The sequence below is a fragment of the Culicoides brevitarsis genome, unplaced genomic scaffold, assembly GCF_036172545.1.
Source record: "Culicoides brevitarsis isolate CSIRO-B50_1 unplaced genomic scaffold, AGI_CSIRO_Cbre_v1 contig_104, whole genome shotgun sequence".
In the NCBI taxonomy this organism is placed as follows: domain Eukaryota; kingdom Metazoa; phylum Arthropoda; class Insecta; order Diptera; family Ceratopogonidae; genus Culicoides; species Culicoides brevitarsis.
The window spans coordinates 10,258-17,036 of record NW_026973488.1 but is presented as its reverse complement, the minus strand read 5'-3'; the positions used below and the strand labels follow the sequence as shown (position 1 = coordinate 17,036).

The window sequence follows — 6,779 nt, the reverse complement described above, 5'->3', positions numbered from 1 at the left end:
TCAATAAATAATTTATTGAATATTATAAATAAAAATCTTATTATCATAAATAAAATGAATATTTTTAAAAAAAATATTCTTGAAAAATTAAATTTTTCATTAGAATTTAAAGATGATATATAAATAAATAAAATTAATAACCCCCCAATAAAAATTAAAAATAAAATGTAAGAAAATCAAAAAGTTTTTGATAAAATTCCTGTAAATAAACAAGTTAATATAGTTTGCATCAATAAAATTAATCCTATTGCTATAGGATGGGTTAATTGAGTAAATATAAATGAATTAATTAATAAAAATATCATTATAATAAAATTAATTTCAGAAAATAGTTTAATAAAAATATTAATTTTGGAGATTAAAGATGAATAATTTATTTTTTTCTGATATTTTAAAAAAATATATTTATTTTTGGTTTACAAAACCAATGTTTTTTTTAAACTATTAAAACTACTAATGATAATTTATTTAAATTTATGAATTTATTTAATTTTATTTATTTTAAGTTTAATAGTTTTTATTTTTAATCATAAACATTTATTAATAACATTAATTAGTTTAGAAATAATTGTATTAATTATTTATGGAATAATATTTATTTGTTTAAATTTTATAAATTTTGAATATTTTTATAGAATAATGTTTTTAACATTTAGTGTTTGTGAAGGTTCTTTAGGATTATCAATTTTAGTAGCTTTAATTCGAACTCATGGAAATGATTATTTTCAAACTTTTAATATTTTACAATGTTAATATTTTTTTTTTTTCAATAAGAATTTTAATTATAAGATTTAATAAAAAAATTTTTTGAATGGTTCAAAATTTTATTTTTTTATTATTTTTTTTATTTATAATTATAATAATAAATTGTAATTTTTTTCCTACAAAAATTTCTTATTTTTTAGGATTAGATATTTTATCCTATGGATTAATTTTATTAAGATTATGAATTACTTCCTTAATATTTATATCTAGAGAAAAAATTTATAAATACAATAATAAATTAAATTATTTTATTTTTATAGTAATTTTTCTTATATTAACTTTAATTTTAACTTTTTCTTCATTAAATTTATTTTTATTTTATTTTTTTTTTGAAAGAAGATTAATTCCAACCTTTTTTTTAATTTTAGGGTGAGGATATCAACCTGAACGATTACAAGCTGGGTTTTATTTGATATTTTATACATTATTTGCTTCTTTACCTTTATTAATAACTTTATTATATTGTCAGAATAATTTAAATTCATTAAGTTACTTTATATTATTTAAAGATTATAAATTTAGATTATTATATTTTAGATTAATTATAGCTTTTTTAGTAAAAATACCAATATTTTTTGTTCATTTATGATTATTAAAAGCTCATGTAGAAGCTCCTGTTTCAGGATCAATAATTTTAGCTGGAGTTTTATTAAAATTAGGGGGTTATGGATTATTTCGAATTTATATTTTAATTCAATCTTTATCAATAAAATATAATATTATATTTTATGTAATTTCATTAATTGGTGGGATATTAATTAGATTAATATGTTTAATACAAGTAGATATAAAAGCTTTAATTGCTTATTCTTCTGTAGCTCACATAGGAATTGCAATTAGTGGATTAATAACTCTTTCTATTTGAGGATTTATAGGTTCTTATATTTTAATAATTGGACATGGTTTATGTTCTTCAGGGTTGTTTTGTTTATCAAATATTATTTATGAACGAACAAGAAGACGAAGTTTATTTATTAATAAAGGATTAATAAATTTTATCCCAAGAATTTCTATATGATGATTTTTATTAAGAATTAGAAATATAGCTGCACCTCCATCTTTAAATTTAATAGGTGAAATTTTTTTATTAACTTCAATTATTAACTGATCTTGATTAAGAATATTTTTTATTTCTTTAATAACTTTTTTAGGGGGGGCATATTCAATTTATTTATATTGTAGAAATCAACACGGTAATTTAAATTCATTAATATTAAATTATAATATTTCTACTGTTCGAGAAAATTTAGTTTTAATATTACATTGGTTACCTTTAAACTTACTTATTTTAAAACCTGATTTTTGTATATTTTGAATTTAAAAAATATTAATTTTTAAATTTAAATAATTTAAATAGTTTAAAAAAAACATTGATTTGTGGAATCAAAAATGTATATAATTTACTTTAAATAATTCAATGAATTGCCTGATTAAAAGGGTTACCTTGATAGGGTAAATTATATGATTTTTCATATTCATTAATTTATTAAATTAAATTAATATTAATTTTTAAAATTAAAAAAAAATATATAAATAGTGATTAATTTATCAATTTGTGTAATTTATTATTTATTTTTATTTTTATTTAGAGTAATTATATTTTTAAAAGGTTCTTATTGTTTAATAAATGAAATAAGATATTTTTATGAATTAGAATTAATATCTGTAAATTCCTCAATAATTGTAATAACTATTTTGATTGATTGAATATCCTGTTTTTTTTTATCATTTGTTATATTAATTTCTTGTTTAGTAATTTTATATAGAAAAGAATATATAAATAATGATAAAAATATAAATCGATTTATTATGTTAATTTTAATATTTGTATTTTCAATATTTTTATTAATTATTAGTCCAAATTTAATCAGAATTTTATTAGGATGAGATGGTTTAGGATTAGTATCTTATTGTTTAGTAATTTATTATCAAAATATTAAATCTTTTAATGCAGGTATATTAACATTTTTATCTAATCGAATTGGTGATGTATTAATTTTATTATCAATTGCTTGAATATTAAATTTTGGTTCATGAAATTATATCTTTTATTTAGATATTATAAAAAATGATTTTTATTTAAAAATTATTGGTTCAATATTAATTTTAGCAGCTATAACTAAAAGAGCTCAGATTCCATTTTCTGCTTGATTACCAGCTGCAATAGCAGCACCTACTCCTGTTTCTGCTTTAGTTCATTCATCAACATTAGTAACAGCAGGAGTTTATTTATTAATTCGATTTAATAATTTATTAATACATTTATTTTCTAGAAAAATTTTATTATTAATTAGAATATTAACTATATTTATAGCAGGATTAGGGGCAAATTTTGAATTTGATTTAAAAAAAATTATTGCTCTTTCTACTTTAAGACAATTAGGATTAATAATAAGAACTTTAGCAATAAGATTAACTTATTTAGCATTTTTTCATTTATTAACACATGCTTTATTTAAAGCTTTATTATTTATATGTGCAGGAATAATTATTCATAATATAAAAAATTTTCAAGATATTCGTTATATAGGTTCTTTAATTTTACAAATGCCAATAACTATTATAAACTTTAATATTGCTAATTTAGCTTTATGTGGAATACCTTTTCTTTCTGGATTTTATTCAAAAGATTTAATTTTAGAAATAGTAGTTTTTAATAATAGAATTAATATTTTGTCTTATTTTTTATTTTATTTTTCTACAGGTTTAACTGTTTGTTATAGATTTCGTTTGATTTATTATACATTATATTCTAATTTTAATAGATGAACTTATCATTATTTAAATGACAATTCTATTACAATAATTTTTAGAATAATAGGTTTATTAATTATAACAATTATTGGAGGATGTATTTTAAGTTGAATAATTTTCCCAATTCCTTATTTTATTATTTTACCTTTATACTTAAAATTAATAACTTTAATAGTTTGTGTATTAGGGGGGATTATAGGAACAATTTTATCAAAATGAATAATTTTTTTAAAATCAAAAATTATAAAATTTAAATTTTCTGTAATATTTTTTGGTTCAATATGATTTTTACCTTTTATTGTTACAGTAAATATTACTAAATACCCTTTATTTATAAGAGAAATATATACAAAATCTTCTGATTATGGTTGATTAGAAACATTTATAGTAAAAAATCTTTTTTATAGATTTTTACATATTTCATCTTTTTTACAAGTTTTAATAAAAAATAATTTAAAATTTTATTTTATAGTATTTTTTAGTTGATTAATTTTTTATTTTTTTATAATATTTTATTTAAATAGCTTATATTTAGAGCATGACATTGAAGCTGTCAAAGAAACTTTTTTGTTTTTAAATAATTTAAATTTATAAAATAAAATTTATTTTTACAATGAAAATGTAATGTTTTTTTTTAAACTATATAAATAAGAATATAAATGGAGTTAAACCATTAAAGAAAGAAGTTAGCAGCTTTTTCTTAATCCAATATTCTTTTAATTGGAATAATATTTTCAATTTTATCATTAACAATGATATACCTCTATTTTGGTTTCAATTAAAAATAAGGACTTTAGTCTTAAATTAGGTCGAAACTAATCACAATCAATTTGCTTCTTATTTTTTTTTAAAAAAAAATAAGGCAGATAAAAATTATTTCTTTTGAATGCAAATCAAATATTTTTTATTTAAACTACAACCCTATTTTTAAAAAATTAATTATTTCAATCTAAAGCTCCTTGATTTCACTCATGAAATAAACCTAAAATTAAAACTATTAAAAAAATTAAAATAGTAATTCTTCAATTAATTAAAGAATTAATTTTTAATGAAAAAATTATAGGGAATATTAAAGCAATTTCTACATCAAAAATTAAAAAAATAATAGCAATTAAAAAAAATCGTAAAGAAAAAGGTAAACGAGAAGAATTAAAAGGTTCAAATCCACATTCAAAAGGAGAATTTTTTTCTCGATCATAAAAAGATTTTTTTGATAAAATTGAAGCTAAAATTATAACAATATTAGAAATAATTATGGTAATAATTAATAAAATTATTAAAATTATTATTATTTATATTAATTAATAAACTTTATGATTGGAAGTCATATATACTTTTTATATTATATAAATAATTACCTCATCAATAAATAGAAATATAAACAAATAATCATACTACATCTACAAAATGTCAATATCATGCAGCAGCTTCAAACCCAAAATGATGATTTATAGAGAAATGATTATTTAAATGACGAATTAAACAAATAATTAAAAATATTGTTCCAATTAATACATGTAATCCATGAAATCCTGTAGTTAAAAAAAAAATTGAACCATATACTGAATCAGACATTGTAAAAGATGCTTCTATATATTCATAACCTTGAAGAATAGAAAAATATAGTCCTAATAAAATAGTAAAAAATAAACCTTGAGTAGTTTGTTGTTTATTATTTTCTATTAATCTATGATGAGCTCAAGTAATTGTAATTCCAGAAGTTAATAAAATTACTGTATTTAATAAAGGAATCTGAAAAGGATTAAATGCTTGAATATTTAAAGGAGGCCAAATTTCCCCTAACTCAATAGTAGGAGATAATCTTCTATGAAAAAAAGTTCAAAAAAATGAAAAAAAAAAACAAACTTCTGATGTAATAAATAAAATTATACCCCATCGAAGACCAGTAACAACATCATATGTATGTAAACCTTGAAAGGTCCCTTCTCGAGAAATATCACGTCATCATTGATATATAGTTAATAAAGTAATAATATTTCCTATTATAAATAAATTTAATCTATATTGATGAAATCATTGAACTAATCCAGTTACTGAACAAAAAGCTCCTAAAGCTCCTGTTAATGGTCAAGGACTATAATCTACTAAATGAAATGGGTGATTAGAATGGTTTATCATTATTAATTAATTAATTTCTCTAGCATATAAAGTTGTTAATACAGCAAATACATAAGCTTGAATAATTGATACTGCTGATTCTAAAGTTAATAATAAAATTTGCACAATAATTAAAATTCTTACAAATATAGTTCTTATTGATACTCCTGTATTTCCTAATAAAGTTATTAATAAATGTCCAGCAATTATATTAGCAGTTAACCGGACAGCTAAAGTACCTGGGCGAATAAAATTTCTAATTGTTTCAATACATACTATAAAAGGTATTAATAATCTAGGTGTACCTTGAGGTACTAAATGACAAAATATATGTTGAGTATTATTAATTCACCCATATAATATAAAACTAATTCATAAAGGTAATCTTAAAGTCAATGTAAATACTAAATGTCTAGAAGAAGTAAAAATATAAGGAAATAACCCTAAAAAATTATTAAAAAAAATAAACACAAATAAATTAATAAATAAAAATGTTGACCCATTAAATGAATTAACACCTAATAAAATTTTAAATTCTTTATGTAAAACTTGAAAAATTGTTTGCATTATAAAAGAAATTCGAGAAGGAATAATTCAATAAGATATTGGTATTAATAAAAAAATCAAAAATGTTCTTATTCAATTTAATGAAAAATTATAAATTGATGAACAAGGATCAAAAACTGAAAATAAATTTATTATCATTTTATTAAAAATTTTTTATTTAAATTTTTATTAGAATTTTTATCAAAATTTTTTAAATCAACAATTTTTGGTATAAATAAATAATAATTCATAAAATTAACAAATATATATGTAAATAAAAAAATTAAAAATAAAATAATTCATTTTAAAGGAGCTATTTGTGGGATTAAAAAATATTTATAGAAATAATTTTAGTTTGACAAACTAATGTTATAAATTTAACTAATTTTTTTATTTAATATAATAAAAAATTAATTTATAAAATTTTTTATTCAAGCAATAAAATATTTAATAGAAACAGATTCTAAAACAATTGGTATAAATCTATGATTTGCCCCACAAATTTCTGAACATTGACCAAAATATAAACCAACTCGATATATATAAGTATTAATTTGATTTAATCGACCAGGTACAGCATCTACTTTAATTCCTAG

At 18.4% G+C, this 6,779-nt stretch overlaps 1 pseudogene; it reads left to right on the top strand.

The window, feature by feature from the left end:
- Positions 1-2,916: 2,916 nt before the first annotated feature.
- Positions 2,917-4,034, top strand: LOC134836655 (NADH-ubiquinone oxidoreductase chain 5-like; annotated as a pseudogene).
- The last annotated feature ends 2,745 nt before the right edge of the window (positions 4,035-6,779 follow it).